Genomic DNA, 18,517 nt, shown 5'->3' on the forward strand with positions numbered 1-18,517 from the left:
ATGAGATCACAACTTCATTACTACTTCCTTCAATAGTCATTATTATTACCTTTAGCATGTGACAGTGATGATATTAATCGAATAACACAAAACTGATAAAAGCCAACTTTCATTGTACTAATACCATTCTACCAACATCCACAATCAAGATAGAAGTTGAATAGTCATCAATTATGTTGAGTTCCTATATGTCTACAGAAATTGACAACACAATGATTTAAGCACAAGTTATTCCTTTTGATTACATAGGGCAAATAAAACTGTTAGAGTTACCCACTAATCATGCACAACGTACATGAACCTATGCTAGCATGGCAAGTTCTAAATCTCAAGATCCACCGTCGCTTCACAAGAGATTAACACCCTATCTTATATGTTCGCGACGCACATAAGACGAATATGCACAACCAAAACTAGATATCATACAATCATCACACACTAAAGTATTAAACAATTAACTAAAGAATTCCATAATAAATCCGTTACAACCCCATGATCACGATTAGCCCATAATAGCACTTATCGTCATCATGGGTTCATATGAAATCATGATAAACAAACACAAGAAAATAATAACTAAACTAATTATATTAAATCAGAGTACGTCACAAGAGTAAATAGGTTCAAGGTAAGAAAACTAGCATCTAACGTTACAACGAAATAAGAATCACAAGAAAATATGCTTCCTCTTCGTTGCTGTGTACTAAACGATCTTCTTCCTTATCTCCTTTGCTCCTTGCGTAATACCACGATCCTCTCTCGTGAAAACGTCTCCAAATCTACTTATATAATAGTCCCATAAAACTCAGATTACATAGAAGTGGAAGCCAAATAGAAATAGAAGTCCTAAAATAAATTATTTTTTCCCCGACCCTGCGCGGCCGCTCAGCATAGCTGAGCGGGCGCTCAGGACCCTTCTGGAAAATTCCTGAGTTTGCTCCGTTCCTTCGCCGTAATCTGCCCATTTCTTCCCTCTCTCAATGATGAACACATGCCAAGGCTTATTCTTGATGATTACTCCCCCAAAATGCAACTAATACCCTGAAATGCATAAACACTAGAAAAACGCATCAAATACACAAAATACTTGATTTCAAGACACCAATTTAAGCCATTTTAAGACGTTCTAAGTGGTATAAAATGCCACTTATCACACCCCCAAACTTAAATCGATGCTTGTCCTCAAGCATCACAGACTCAAAAACAAATAAAAACATGCATGAATGCAATCTATATGAAAATGCAGCGGTCCCCCTTACTACGAATAAACCAACCAAATTGCAACATCTCAACAAATGCAGTTAGACACTAAAGATCAATAAACTCATGCAAACGGACATACAGCCAGAAACGTGGTGTGTGCAAATGCTTAACAGATATGCTTCGGAACTAGACCAATTATTATGACTCGACTATCCTCAAGGCAATCACATGATTATACAAAGAATAAAAATTCTAGGTACAAAGTGATATACAACACTACAAGAATTCTGGAGCTTATTACGGAATCATGCTTTTTATTCACAACACAAATGCTTATTTGACCGTGCAATGAGTGAGGTCCACAAAAGACTTATACAATGGTATCCATGTAACGAGCGTTAGGTTAGCGGATCCCAGACTCTGAAAGCCTTAGGGCACTAGGCACAAAGTCCCCTAAGAACTTAATAACTCGAATACCAAAGAGCCCACTCTTGATCAATTATGCATAAACATCACAACATTTTTTTTTAAATTTCTGAGCAAGTGCGTTTCGCTCCATCTTGCTCAACCCTAGACTACTCGCACAACATGCGAGCCGGCTACTAGCCATTTGACGCCTAGCCACAACTAGCAACAAATTCCATTTTTTTTGTACTCCAATTTTTTTCTTTTTTCATGCCTTTATCACTAAGAGCCTATTATCGAATTCTAAGCATAATAAATAGATTGACCTCGAAAACAATCAAATCATAACAACAATCTAGCCCTTACGCATTCTCTAAGACTTAGTGGAATTACAAGTGCTTCTAGCATGCATATCAACCTACACGACTTAATATCACTTTAATGCTATCACTACACTCGCATCAATATCACAATTTAGTCGATAAATCATCGCAAAAGGGATCATGGTAAATGCATGAGCTACATGACATGATAAACAATTAAAGCTATATAAAAAAAACTATATGGCATAAATTATGCAACTATATGAACTAAACTATCATGAATATGCAGCTATATGACACACACACAGTATTCCTTAACTACCACCCCCAAACTTAAAATCTTCACTGTCCTCAGTGAAGGTAGTAGAAAGGAACACAGGGTATACCTACTCGGAGTCATCATCATCATCACCCTCAGTGGGTGGAGTATCAGGCGGCGGGTATGCAGAGTCCTCACCAAAAACTGGCCACTGGATATCAGCTCCAAGGCCCCGAAAAGCAGTCCCTAACGCAAGGGTGAGCTCCTGAGCAAACCTGCTCTGCGTCTCGTACATGGCATCCATCCGTCGTGAAAGCCTCCTATACTGGGTATCAGCCATCCCAGCACCCTCCTGAGCTCTCGAAGAACCAGCCTCATCACGCCCAGGCCTAGCCATAATAGCACCTCGTGCTGGACGCCCTCCTGGAAGGCGATAACCCAGCCCATGCTCCTCGGGCTCACCACCGGTCCACTCCTGCATCCCATTCAAAGTTCCAGAATCAATCGGAGCTGCCGGCAACTGCAACTGCTCATGAGTCGGCCAGTTCACTCCTACTGCTCGGCACAGCTTCGTAACCGTGGATGCATAAGGGATGTTCATATGCTTAGCTCCCCTCAAAAACTTCAGAATTCCTTGGTAGATAAACTCACCAAGGTCCACATAGTACTCCTCATGAAGAATTCCCCATAACAACTGTGCTCTCTCAACTGTGACCTCGTGTGCATGCGAAGAAGGCAAAATATTAGCACAAATAAATGCATTCCATGCACGGGCATACCTGTTCATAGCGATCGTCGGGAAGTGACGATACTCATTAGTGCCGGTCTTGAAGGTCCAAACTGTGTCCGGCCTACATAGAGTCGCACAAATCAAATCCAAGTCAAAATCCTCAGCAGTCTTCTCATTCCAGTTCTCCTCCTTGGGCTTCCTCTCTCTCTGTCCAATCACCTGGCGAATCGCCGCAGGGTGATAATCAACCGTCAGCCCTCGGACCACAGAAAACCCATTCTTTTCGGCCTTCGTGTTCGCATAGAACTCGCGAACCACGCTTATCGGTACTGCTTCGGGCGACTCACAAAAAGCTATCCACCCCTTTTCTGCAATCATGGGTAGCAACTCACCATCCCTCCCCGATGGTAAAAACCTTCTCTCCTTCAGAATCGGCTTCCCCAAAAGCCTAGTGTACTCCTCCTCCGCAGCTCTGTCAGTCAACCGAGGCCTTGCAGCAGTACCCCTTGATGAATCAGCAGTAGGGACTGTGCTGCTTCTATCGATAGTCCGTGCTCTCTTGGGTGCCATTGATTCTCCAATAAAAGTGTTTAAGAACTGAGTTTTGGTGCTTGGGAGAGAGTTTAAGTGTAGGAAGTTTGTGGGAGATATGTAGGATATGTGTATGTATATATAGGGTGTGGAATAGGTTAAATTAGATTAGGGTTTGGGGATTAAGGGTTAAAATGATGGGGTAGTGGGAACAAATCGTGGGTTTATGGGCCACAAATGATTTTTTTTTTTTGCTGAACTTAAAAAAATTTCTGGCAGTCGATCCCTGAGCAGTCGCTCAGCAAAGCTGAGCGGGCGCTCAGCTTGCTAAGCGGTCGCTCAGCAAAGCTGAGCGGGCGCTCAGGGGGTCACTGGAAAAAAAAAATTCAGTCCCGATTTTCTGATTTTTTTGTGTTTTTGGATAGGTTATTAACTTCTAAGGGTTCCTGTAACAACAATTCATGGGTTGCCTCCCATGCAGCGCTTCTTTTTCGTCATTAGCTTGACGTTGCGTACCCTTCTCAAGTAGTCAACAAAATGGCGCTAGCCACTTCTCGGTTTGCCATGTCCCCATAGTAGTGCTTCAAACGCTGACCGTTAACCTTAAATGCTTGGTCCGGATCATTCTCAAAAATTTCCACCGCTCCATGTGGAAATACAGTTTTGACAATAAAAGGTCCAGACCACCTCGATTTCAACTTCCCAGGAAAAAGTCAGAGCCGAGAGTTGAATAAGAGAACTTGTTGCCCCGGCACAAATAACTTAGGATGTAGCTTCCTATCGTGCCACCTCTTCACCTTTTCCTTATACATTTTGTTATTCTCGTACGCTTGAAGTCGAAATTCATCAAGTTCATTAAGCTGAAGCATTCTTTTCTTACCAGCTGCATCTAAATCCAGGTTCAACTTTTTCAATGCCCAGTAGGCCTTATGCTCAAGCTCCACAGATAGATGACATCCCTTACCGTACACCAACTGAAACGGGGACATACCAAGTGGAGTTTTGTATGTTGTTCTGTAAGCCCAAACAGCTTCATCGAGCTTTAAAGACCAATCCTTCCTTGACGGACAAACAACCTTCTCTAGAATGCGCTTTATCTCTCTATAAGACACTTCCGCTTGACCATTTGTTTGCGGATGATAGGCAGTAGCCACTCGATGATTCACATTATAACGCTGCATCATAGAAGTGAACTTATCACTTATGATTACCCGAGATGTTCCAAACCTTGTGAAAATTTGCTTATGAAGAAAATTTAGCACTGCCTTTGCATCATTTGTCGGTTAAGCTTTAACTTCTACCCATTTTGAGACATAATCGACTGCCAGCAAGATGTACTGATTATTGCAAGATGAGATAAAAGGTCCCATGAAATCGATTCCCCAAACATCAAAGACCTCGACTTCAAGCATCACATTTAATGGCATCTCATCCTTTCTTGTCAAATTTCCCACTCTTTGGCAATGATCATACCTTAAAACAAACTGATGAGCATCCTTGAACAAAGTAGGCCAAAAAAAACCTGCTTGCAGAATACGAGCTGCCGTCTTCTCACCACCATAGTGTCCACCATAAAATGTGGAGTGGTAGTCTCGTAATATCCCCTCCGTCTCACAGAACGGGATACATCTCCTGATGATCTGGTCAGCTCCCTATCTAAACAAATATGGTTCATCCCACATATACCACTTCACCTCATGCAGAAACTTCTTCTTTTGAGCGGAGGTCAAATTAGGAGGCATTACATTGCTGACGAGATAGTTTACAATATCTGCAAACCATGGTTCTTCCTCCTGAATTGCAAACAACTGCTCATCCGGAAAAGATTCATTGATTAGTGTCCTATCTTGTGAAGTAGAATTGGGATTCTCCAACCTAGAGAGATGGTCAGCTACTTGATTCTCGGTACCTTTTCTATCCTTGATCTCTAACTCAAATTCCTGAAGTAAAAGCACCCAACGAATGAGTCTCAGCTTCGAATCCTTCTTGGAAACCAGATAGCGAATAGCCACATGATCAGTGAATACTGTTACTTTTGTACCAAGTAGATAAGATCAAAATTTCTCGAAATCAAAGACTATAGCTAATAGCTCCTTTTCAGTAGTGGTGTAGTTCATTTGGGCCCCATTTAAAGTCTTACTCGCATAGTAGACCACATGGAAGAGATTTTTCTTGCGCTATCCCAGAACTGCACCTACCGCATAATCACTCGCATCACACATCATCTCAAACGGTTTTTTCCAATCTGGTGCTGTAATAACTGGTGCAGTGATCAAATTCTTCTTGAGAGTCTCGAATGCTGCCAAACATTCATCATCAAATTTGAAAGGCACATCTTTCTCAAGCGAATTGCACAACGGCTTAGATATCTTTGAAAAGTCCTTGATGAATCGCCGATAAAAACCCGCATGACCAAGAAAACTACGGATTCCTTTCACAGAATTAGGTGGTGGAAGATTTTCAATGACTCCCACCTTGGCTTTGTCCACCTCCAGACCCTTGTTAGAGACCTTATGCCCAAGAATAATGCCTTCACGCACCATAAAATGACATTTCTCCCAATTGAGCACCAAATTAGTTTCCACGCACCTTTTGAGTACGGCGCGCAGATTATTCAAACATTCATCATATGAATGTCCAAAAACGGAGAAGTCATCCATGAACACTTCGACATTATTTCCAATCATATCAGAGAATATAGCCATCATACATCTCTGAAAAGTGGTCGGGGCGCCACATAACCCAAACGAAACTCTGCGAAAAGCAAACGTGCCAAATGGACAAGTGAAGGTAGTCTTTTCCTGATCCTCTGGTGCAATACAAATCTGATTATACCCTGAATAACCATCCAGAAGACAAAAATACTCATGATCCGCCAACCTGTCAAGCATCTGATCAATAAACGGAAGAGTGAAGTGATCCTTCCTTGTGGCTTTGTTCAATTTTCTATAATCCATGCATACTCTCCATCCTGTAACTGTTCGAGTGGGGATGAGCTCATTCTTTTCATTTGCTACTATAGTGATACCTCCTTTCTTAGGTACACATTGTACGGGGCTTACCCACGAGCTGTCAGAAATAGGATAAATGATGCCTGCATCCAGCCATTTCAGAATTTCTTTCTTCACCACCTCCTTCATGATAGGATTCAATCTTCGCTGCTGTTCCACAGTCGGCTTACTACCTTCCTCTAGCAGAATTTTATGCATACAATATGAAGGACTTATCCCCTTGATGTCTGCTATGGATCCAATAGCCGATTTGAATTCTCTCAAAATCCTTAAGAGCTTATCTTCCTCACTACCTGAAATGTCAGATGAAATAATAACAGGTAAAGTAGATGCATCACCTAAAAAAGCATACCTCAAGTGTTCAGGTAATGGCTTGAGCTCCAAGGTAGGTGTTTCCTTTATTGATGGTTTGAGCTTTCCTTCAGCATTCTTGAGGTCAGAAGTACCAAGAGATTCAAACGGCATGTCCAGCTTTCGCTTCCAGAGAGAAGCGTTCAGATATTGTAATTGCTCGTTGCCATCTTCATCATCGCTGTCAAAATCCCCCACTAAGGCCTTTTCCAATGCATCAGACATTAGCATGCGATCGAGTTCCGAAGTAACCGCAGAATCAATCACATCCACTTTAAAGCACTCCTCATCTTCTGTAGGGAATTTCATTAACTTGAATACGTTGAAGGTCACATCCTGATCTTGTACCCGCATAGTAAGTTCACCTTTTTGCACATCTATCATGGTACGGCCAGTAGCCAAGAAAGGTCTTCCCAAGATTATGGGAATCTTCTTATCTTCCTCAAAATCCAGAATAACAAAATCTGCAGGAGAGAAGAGCTTATCCACCTTGACGAGCACATCCTCCACTATGCCCCTTGGGTAAGTAATGGAAAGATCAGCCAATTGTAGAGACATGTATGTGGGTTTTGGATCAGGCAGATCCAGCTTTTTAAAGATCGACAACGGCATCAGATTAATGCTTGCTCCCAAATCACAAAGGCACTTGTCAAAAGTCAAATTGCCAATGGTGCAAGGAATGGTGAAGCTACCTGGATCTTTCAGTTTTGGTGGTAACTTTTGCTGCAGAACAGCGCTGCATTCTTCCGTGAGAGGAACGGTCTCAAGGTCATCCAGTTTCACCTTCCTTGAAAGAATACTCTTCATAAACTTCGCATAACTAGGCATTTGCTCCAGAGCCTCAGCGAAAGGTATATTGATGTGAAGTTTCTTGAACACCTCCAGAAACTTACCGAACTGTCTATCCAGCTTTTGTTGCTGCAATCTCTTAGGAAAAGGTGGTGGAGGATAGAGCTGTTTCTCCCCTGTATTAGCCTCAGGCAGAGTGTGTTCAACAGTAGTCTTCCTTGGTTTCGCCACTTTCTTCTTTTGCTTAGCTTCTTCATCTCTAATTTCAGCTTCTCCTTCTTTTGCCTTTTCAGCATCAGCAACTTTTCCAGACCTTAAGGTAATAGCCTTGACTTGCTCTTTAGCTTCCTTCCTGCCTGGTACTTCCGTGTCACTGGGAAGAGTGCCAGGTTGACGATTGAGCACTGCATTGGCTAATTGACCGATTTGATTTTCCAAGGTCTTGATAGAAACCGCCTGACTCTTGCATAACAGCTTAAGTTCCTCAAAATCAGCACTAGTAGGTGCAGCTGTACTTCCCTGTTGAGGATATGATTGCCTTGTAGCATACTGCTGTGGTTGCTGGAATCCAGGTGGGTTAAACTGTTTACTCACTCCTTGCTGATATGGTGGCTGAATAGCATTCTGATTATTCCCCCAGCTGAAATTTGGATGATTTCTGTTATTAGGATGATAGGTCGCTGGCACAGGCTGCTGTTGTCGCTGATAATTATTCACATACTGAACAGATTCGTTGACAAGAGAACACTGATCCGTAGCATGAGAACCTGCACAAAGCTCACAAACCATAGCTATTTGATTAACTCCATATGTAGCCAGAGAATCAACCTTCATTGATAGCGCTTGAAGCTGGGCTGCAATAGCGGTGGCTGCATCAACTTCCAGAATACCTGCTACCTTACCTGACATCATCCTCTGAGTTGGGTTTTGATGCTCATTTGCAGCCATAGTCTCTATAATATTATACGCCTCAGTATAGCTTTTAGCCCATAAGGCGCCTCCAGCTGCTGCATCGAGCATGGGCCGAGATTGGGCCCCCAAACCATTATAGAAACCAGTGATCACCATCCAATCAGGCATTCCATGATGTGGACATTTTCTCAACATTTCCTTGTAGCGTTCCCAAGCCTCGCACATAGATTCTGTAGGTTGCTGCGCAAACTGAGTAAGAGCACTCCTCATAGCAGCAGTCTTTGCCATCGGATAAAACTTCACCAGAAACTTTTGCGCAAGATCTTGCCACGTAGTGATGGACCCAGCTGGTTCAGAATGTAACCAGTCTTTAGCCTTGTCCCTCAGTGAGAATGGGAAAAGCCTCAACTTGATAGCCTCATCAGTCACGCCATTATACTTAAAAGTGCTGCAGATCTCGACAAAATTCCTTATGTGCATGTTGGGGTCTTCAGTCGCCGCTCCTCCAAAAGAAACAGAATTCTGCACCATCTGAATAGTGCCCGACTTGATTTCAAAGGTGTTAGCTTGAATAGCCGGATAAAGAATGCTTGACTGAATGTCATCAATTTTTGGCCGAGAAAAATCCATAAGAGCTGGATCAGCTTGAACAATACGATCACCCATGTTTACTGGTTCTTTCCGCTCAGTTCCTGAATCCGAATCTTCAAAATCTAACTTCTCCGGAATATCAAGAACTTCGTCTGTCTCCTCAGCTGTATCTAAAGTCCTCTTGCGAGTACGAGAATGAGTTTGCATAAACGCTTGCTAAAGTACCTAAAACACAACCGGAAATAATAAGTAACTACTACGTCCTAATCACTGAGTCCTAATGACCAATGATGGTAAGTACATAAACTAAACAAATACGCCGAGTCCCCGGCAGCGGCGCCAAAAACTTGTTAGGCGAAAACACACGCTAATATTCACGCAAGTATACGCGTTCGCAAGTAATATAGAATACTTTCTAGTTCGTTCCCACAGAGACTCAGACTAATTTATTGTCTAATTAAACTCACTCACCAATGTATGATTACTTCTCAATGTTAAGACACTAACACTTAGAATTGTTGACTAAATATTAACTACAATTAACTACTTAATTAATCACTTAATTAACACTTCAAATTATCAATAATAAAACACTCATAAGATCACAACTTCATTACTACTTCCTTCAATAGTCATTATTATTACCTTTAGCATGTGACAGTGATGATATTAATCGAATAACACAAAACTGATAAAAGCCAACTTTCATTGTACTAATACCATTCTACCAACATCCACAATCAAGATAGATTTTAATGTTGCATGTTATGATTTCTTGAAAATTTGAAAAAAAGGGGTTTTGGCTTCTTTGATAAAAATCGAGTGGGTGCTTGGTAAAATGATTTCCTTGGTTATAAAATGAATGTGTGCAAGTGATTGTTGCTTAGAAAATCAGAATTTATGATTGCATGTTGAGGTTTTGGTTCGGCTTTTATGCTAATAAAAAGGGAATTGAATTTTGTGACGTGATCTTGGTGTAAACTAAGTTTAATTAGTAAGAAATAGAGTTGCATGTTGATTTGAAAGAGGAGTTAGTGATGCATGTCAATTGTTTGGTTCTTGGATTGTGAGTTTTTGAATTTTTGCCGAATAGAAAATGGGTTTAGAAGAGATTGATTTGTGATTAAGTGAATGCATGCATGTTGATTGAATAATTTGATTAAGGTTTGAGTCATTAGGTGATGTTTGGCTTTGTGCTTCAAAAATCTTGATGAAAATGAGAGCAATGACTAAGTTAAGGATTAAAACAAGTTGAAAATGTGATATAGGACTTTGCATGTCAAGATTGAACTTTACATGTGTGTTTTCTTGATAAACCCGAATGGGTCTTAGGCTTAAAAAGAGAATTGAGTGGATTTCTTTGCTAAAAATCTTAGTGACTAATGAGAACTTGATTTCATGACCATAATTGAGTGGTGTTTATGTTCGAAATTTGTTAATAAAGAAAATGGTGCTAGTTTAAATGTTGGATCATGCTAGAACTAAAGTTGCATGGTGTGATTTTTGAGAAATTTGATTGTATATGTATGATTATGGTTCGGAATTTTTATGATTAAAAGAAAGGAGAGTGGTTCTTTAAAGGTTGTTGAATGAGATACGTGTTTATGTGAATTAAAGTGAGTATTTGATTGATTTTATGGTGAGTATTTGCAATAAGGCCGAATAGGCCATAAGAAATAAAGGTCAAAACTTGATTTTGGTAATTGAAAGAATGATTGAGTGTTATATGTGAAAATCTTTGATTTTTCTTGATTGGATTGTTGTTTTGATTCGAATTAAGGAATAAAAGAAAAGGGAATTAAGTCAATTGATATAAGTGATAGTATGCACGTAAATGTTTGGTTGTAAATGGGTCTAATACTCGTAAAAGAGTCGTGTTAGTGTGATTTGAGAAATAGCCTAGGTCAAGCGAGTACGCTTTGATTGCTAGGTATATGAGGATATAAAAACTTCGAGAAAGAATTGTGCTATGTGCTATGTGTTGTGTGCCTATTTGTATAAGCTATACTCGTATAGTTCGAGTCAAGAATATAATCGAGTTATCATATAGAGTGATCATTCCGGGAACGAGAGTTGGGAATCTAATTAAGATTTCTGGTTTTATTGTAGATTCGGAGCGTGAGGGCATTCGGGCTAGGAAAGGGAAAAGTATACTAGGTGGCAGTAGTTTAACCCTCAGGAAAGCAATTTCAGGCAAGTAACTCTGATTACTTGTATAAATGATTGTAAAGGAAATGTTGTTCATACCATGTAGAGTATTGAACTGTTAAAGTATGAAACCCTTGCTTTATGAAACCCTGATATTGATTTGAAGTACCCTTTGTTCTTGATAACCTGTTATTGATAATCCTATTGATTTCACCCGTTGATAATCTGCCTTTCTGTTTAAGTTTCCTATAATGCCATGATCATATTGAACCTTAAAATTATCTTGGATAACTCTGTTAATGATACCATGTTTCTCTTGATCGCCCTAATGATCCCTAAGTTATTACTGATCCTTCAAATTTAGTACCTTATTATCTTTGATGCAGAATCCTTGAGAATTGTTCCTTGCGTATCTTTGATTCACTCCCTGAACTTTGTTTCTTTAAAATCTGAATTAAGAATGAGTTTCGACTTGAAAGAGTCCGAATGATTTCAAAGGCTTGGTAATGATAAAATGAATTTTAGAAAACCTATTGTATTCCAACTCAAGGTTTTCCAAATGAATTCCTGATGGATTGGATTGAGACGTAAGAGGCTAGTGGGACTAGTTCAGTCATGGTAAGAGGCTAGTGGGACTAGTCCAATTTAAGGCTGAAATTATGCCGAATGGTACCTTAAAGACCGGAATGGAGGTCGATACGGGCTGATCACCCGTATATAATGAAATGGAAAGATAAGTGATCCAATCATGGGTTCTAAATGATTATTAAAAAGAAAAGGAATTGAAACTTTTATTCAGTAAATTGATTTTTGGAAATGAAAATGGTTTATACTGTTTTGAAAAGAGTTGATTATGTTATTGTAGAGCTTAAGGTTCAGAACCCTGATTCCTGAAATTGTTGATCATATGAATGATTCTATATCTTGAAATACTGTTGCTTTCCTCTATCGAAAGATCTATTTTGATCCTATAATAAATTGTGATGAATGTCGGCTTTTGTCCTGTTTCGAGCTTTGTTTCCTTGAAAGCCCAACTATTCTTCGGATACCCTTTCCTTATCTCAAAGAAAACAAAAATAAATATATGGAAATCTGCCACCTAGATTAGCTAAAGTAGAAATTGAGAATTGTTATTGTTGAACTGCAATTTAGTTACTTGCTGAGTTTTATACTCATTGTTTTGTCTTAATCTAACTATGGCAGTTAAGCAAGAAGATGGCCAGGCTTAGGCGCACTGCTCGTAAGAGCATACCTGGTGGTCCCTACCGTGTTGAGGGCTTCCAGTTGCCAGAGCAGGTAGTACAGGTTATGAGTGAGCTCGCGCCTAGTAAGAGGTGTTTAAAGATACAATGGGTTATCTGTCGGTTCCCAGCCGGAATCGATACTGATTATTTAATAATATTTTGGGTTTGTAAGTTATATTCTGTGATTGGTAGTTGTAATCTTGTCTCATACTTTATCTTGTTGATCCTGTTAGTAGTTAATCGGGGTTTATGCATATTTAATTAGTAGATTAGAGGTGTGTGAGTCCTCATTTCCTAACCCCGAGATTGAGGTCGTCACAGTTCTTATTTTCAAGAACACAGATTTATAGGAAAACAAATTTGATGAATACAATCAAGTGAAATTTTGATATTTTGTTTGTGTGCTTACAGTTAAACAATTTATCTCTACAAGTTCATATCTGCTTTGTTCATTTATAAGTCAAACACTTTCAAAGCCAATTAAAATCCAAGGAAACACATTCACCCCCCTCCCCTCTCTGTGTTATATTTTACTGCACTCAATATCTAACACCGTAGTGTAAAGATTTTCCACAAACTTTGAGGGCATGTCATAATGACTTGATGCCTCTTAGAGATCCTAATTGTCATATACATCCTTTCAGGGGGGAGATCATAAATGTCATTATATCAAGGAAGTTCAAGATGCCAACCATAAATTAAAGGTTGACAACGAAACGGGTGATCCGACCAATCATATGAAAAACCTTCTCTAACATACTGATGTTACAATCAATGACTGAAGCTATCATGGTGTAAATCATTTCCATAAACTATGAGGGAATGTCACAAAGATGGTACAGTCACCTACCTCCCAAGTAGATTTGTTCATTTAGGATCAATGAACTAGGAACAAGAAGGTAGTTATGATATCCTTACAACAAAGAACTAGGATTGAACACTTCAGGATGTCACTTAAAAAACACCCCTGAAAGCATGCTCGAACTCCAAGAGAGAGCTAGAAAGTACATCAAAGCTGAAGAAAATATGAAAAAACATCACACCTGTAAAAGGGACGACGCAGGTGATAAGAACGGAAGAACACCCGGGAATATGGAGTCAAAGGAAAATACCCTCGGGCTAGAAGTTAGGTTTACCAAGTATAGCCAAATAAAATACTCTTAAAAATCAGATCTCGATTAAAACAGAGCATAATAAATACTTAAGGTTATCAAGACTAGGGGTGAGTATTGGGCCGATTCGTCTCGATTTTTTGAATAAAACCTGAACCATGTAACTTCGAGTGTTCAAATCTAAAATCCAACCGTCAGCTCGGTTTTGGTTTTTAAAAACCCCGGTTCGATTGTAATCGTTTCAGTTTCGGTTGCAAAATTGAAAAATATAAGTGCAAAAATAAATATCAACGAGGCTAGAATATTGATTACAAATTAACATTTATCGCTGTTGATCGATAAGTATAATAAAAAATATATAACATGAAAGAAATATAAGCTATAACAGAGGAAACCTGAAAAACTGAATCTTAGCCTAAATACGTATGCAGTATATCCTTTCCACAGTATTATACAAAAATTATTCAAATTATTTATCTTGTGGAGCCTGAGTACAACCAAATGGATATGGTATTTTTCTACAGAACATATGATTAACAAAAAAATAAAATATGATAATGTACAGAGAATTGTTCAATCTTGTTTTGTACTCAATAAGAGCTTCGTGATTCCAAATACCCAAAACATTAATAATAACATTACTCTTATATTATTTACTCTTTTTCCTCAATAATTCTGTTTTAAAATTCACATAAATTATATAAATTAATATATATATATATATTTATTATATTATTTTAATAATTGATTCGGTTCGGCTTTGCTAATAATCGAAACCGGACTAATGAAACCGGTTCAATTTTTAATTTCAAAGTTTTGGTTTCGACTTAGTTTTTATCAGATCGCTTTTTACCGATTTTTATCAATTTTGCTTCAATTTTGGTTTATTTTGGTTGTTTGCTCATCCCTAGTCAAGACCTTTCCAAAACTGATTTCGCAAAGCTGAATAAGAATTTGTTCCGAAGATTTCACCATGACGTTGGCCATGATACTGACAATTATAGGCAATTGAATGATGAGATTAAGTGCCTGGTTCGATGATGAAACTTGGTAGTTTCTCCCGAAACGGAGACAGTGAATATATGCAGATACGATCGCGATAATCGGAGAAAGGGGAATGATAATAGGGATATACATTCCCCTCCTGAGGGTCAGGTAGTCAACATGATATCTGGAGGTCCAACAACAGCTGAAATTTCAAGAAACTCGAGAAAGACATATGCATGTGAAGATATATAAAGGGTCGGAGAGGCACCAAAGCGTGCGAAGACAGAAGTTATGATCTCATTCGACGACACCGACATGGAGGGAATAAAATTTTCCCATGTCGACCCACTAGTCATTGTACCTGTGACAACAAGTTCTGGTTGATAACGGACTTTTGGTGGATATATTATTCAATAATGCATTATTCAAGATGGTCTATTGTGATTCAAACGTGGAAGAAATAATTATATTTCCCATGACCATTAGGCAAGAGCTCAAAGAGGCCACTCAATTATTGAAGTTCTAAGTTATCAAAATTGCATCAACTTACCATTCAACTCTTGGGCGGATGGGGATACATGTTTTTAAAGAAGTTGCTTCAACTTATTATTCAAAGACTAAATTATCTACAGATAATAATATCTCCAAGGTTATTACTTATATTCATTAGCTAAAATAATACAAATTAGATATTATATAAATTTGTTGAACCCGTAAAAAATTGTACTTTAGTGGTATTTGCTAAAATGATTAGCTATATTTGAAAAGAGTTTTATTATTATTTTCAAATTTCAATAATTATATTAAATGATTTTTATAATATATATAGTTGTGAAGAAATTGTTAATATCAAACTAATTATTTTTTTAGTAAATACAAGTGAAACTAAAATATTAAATTAATTAAAACATATTCAAGGATATTATTCTTATAATATAAACATCAGAAGAATTAGTTAAAATATTATGTTTATATATTATAAAATATTTAACTAATTTTTTATTATATTAGTTTATTAATAATTTTAAAATATAAAATATATTATTAAAATTATTATATAAGTATTTAATAAATTTGGTTAACGATGAAAAAATTTACAGTTTTTATAAAATAATTTCACACTTCATATTATATAAAATTAAAATAATATATGTGTGTGTGTGAGATTACAAGTACATATACATCAATATGTCCTAGATTAAAGCCGGAGAATTATTCAGTTTAGAGGAAAATAAGGTTGGAGAAAATAAAGCTGGGGCTAGAGTTTTTTGAGAGGTAAATGACATGAAGCGAATATAGATGATGATCCTGCAATCAACAAATTTAGCGTGCTTATTTATCGGCATCTAAAAATATACCTAACAGGTGTCTCCGTTGGAGTTCTGTTTTTACATATCATCTATATTTTTAAATTTATTTGATGTTATATAGGTTTTAGGGTTGTATTGGTAATTCGCTCAATCGCACAAATCGCTCGCACCGCTCGCTATCACACCGCTTTTTACAAATAACCGCAAATGTGGATCGAATGCGGATTGAAATTACAGGAACCGCATATCTGTAGATTGACTACGGATTTGATTTTTAAATAATCGCAAAAGTCAAACCGTAATCGCAAAATGCTATATATATAATATAATATATAATATAGATCATCAAACGCAGAAACAGCCATATATAAGACTTAAAAGATAAAGAGTTTGGGGCTTTGTGATATAATATATATCATCAAACACAGAAACAACATATATAATTTGCAGTAACCACTTGTACTCTTGCAGTATATTTTATTTTTACAAATTTCTAAGATTTGATAAGTATAATTGTAAGGAACTATTTTTATTTGTCATTTATCGTACAAGTCGATGGTTGAACCGCAAATCGATCTGCAACAACCGCAACCGCGCGGTTGAAAAAGTTGCGATTAACCGCAACCGCAAATGCGACTGAGGTTGGAGATTTAAGAAAACAGATATATATGTTTTGATGCGATTTTGACCTTTCAACCGCACCAAATCTAACCGCGTACACCCTGAGGTTTTATTGTTAACATGTGCTTCTCTCATAGGATTTAGGGTGGACAACGGATGAAAAAAAAGATGTTATATATCCGGCTTAGGCTTTGAGGTAGGGCTGTCAAATGGATAATTTGGATACGGATCTGTCCATATCCGTATCCGGATCCGAATCCGAAAATTCGTATCCGTATCCGTATCCGAATCCAGAAATATTTAAAGAATAATATCAGAATCCGGATCCGAAGGATATTATCCATACTATCCGGATACGGATAATATCCGGATATGAATCCGATTTTCAATCAGATTTTTTATTTTATTTTTAATCGGACACAAATAATATATATTTTATTTCAGATACATATGCGGATTTTTTGCCAAATATCGGTTATTTAAGTTCAAAATCAGACCGAACCGAATAGACTGAAAATTGAAATATTACTTTTTTCTTGGATCAAATCAAAACAAAGGTGTGTTATGGACCTGACAGAATCAAAATAATTCGATCCGATTTTGAAATAAATGGACTGAATTTTTTCAAAAATTTATGTAAAAATTATACCAAAAATTATAAAATCTAAAATATCATTGAAGTAATGTGATATTGAGAGTTTTATGGGTGTATAAATATAATTATAAATCACAAATAATAAATTTTTAAGATATTTGTGAAATATATATATAATATATAGAAATTATAGCATTTATGATACGGTTTATTCAGTGCGTACAAATTATTTTTTAAGAGAACCAAATTGAACCAGTTTTTATTCTGAATTGCTGAAAATCGAATAGAATGAATTTTTGAAAATTATCATTATAGAACCAAAATTGAATTAGTACGATTCAGTTCAATTTTTTGATTTCATTTTGATTTTGTTCAACCCTAAAAGACATTAAGGCAATTCTTGAGGGTTGTTCTCCAGGTGAATACATCATTTTTAGGAATGTATTAGTGTAGGTAAAATATCTATTACTATTATATAAAAGACGAAATATTGAAAATTTTGGTACGGTACATGTTTTTGAGTACACGATGATTTTATCTAATTACCGTTATATTATATAAAAATTGTTTTCCTAAAATATCAATTTATGTTTTCGAATCACTATTAATTATTAACTATATTAATTCAAACCAGCCTTTCTCGGTCAAAACAAAACTATAAATTCAGTTTTTATTTTTTAACAAGTTATGTTATGCTTGGTATAATACCCATGGTATTTATTTTAATGAAAATTCTTTTAACCATCAATTTGGCATCAAGCTTGGGATTTCGATGAAGTATTAAAAATTTTGTTCTGCAGGATCTCAAATAATTAGACATTTATTAAAAAAAAAAGACATATTTATGAGCCAATTTAAAATTACACTATTGCTGAATTAGGCTAAGAGATAATTAGAATTTAAAAATAATTTGTTAATCGATATAATGATATTGGGGAAAAATATTAATTCGAGTTTAAAAAGTTATTTTATCCCGGACTAAAATAAAATATAAGTATTTAGATTTGGTTAATGTAACAGATTTATATATTTACAAATTTTTATTTATATCTATAATATCTACACAATTTAACGTAATATTAACGATGAAATATTGGAAATTTTGTTCATAGTCGTCTGTAATATGGTGATCCACTAAATTTATATTTATATTTAACATAAAACACTTTAATTAATAGATTAATATTCATAATATAATTATATAGAGATATATATAATTAAATTTTTACAACGGCTTTTGGCAAAAAAAATATGTACAATTGTTTCGGGCCAAAATAAAATAATATATCTTATTTACTCGGGAAAAAAATTTAAAATGACCCTATGATAAAACAAAATTATACACACTATTTATCCGGGTTCAAAAACAAAATTATACTATTGGTATAGTCTGAA

At 36.8% G+C, this 18,517-nt stretch overlaps 1 non-coding gene across 1 annotated transcript; it reads left to right on the forward strand.

Moving 5' to 3' along the window:
- The first annotated feature begins 8,680 nt into the window (after window positions 1-8,680).
- LOC141681577 (small nucleolar RNA R71) lies at window positions 8,681-8,787 on the forward strand. The gene has a single exon (XR_012559005.1). It is a non-coding gene; the product is annotated as a small nucleolar RNA R71 (small nucleolar RNA).
- The last annotated feature ends 9,730 nt before the right edge of the window (window positions 8,788-18,517 follow it).

The sequence above is a fragment of the Apium graveolens genome, chromosome 8, assembly GCF_009905375.1.
Source record: "Apium graveolens cultivar Ventura chromosome 8, ASM990537v1, whole genome shotgun sequence".
Taxonomy (NCBI): domain Eukaryota; kingdom Viridiplantae; phylum Streptophyta; class Magnoliopsida; order Apiales; family Apiaceae; genus Apium; species Apium graveolens.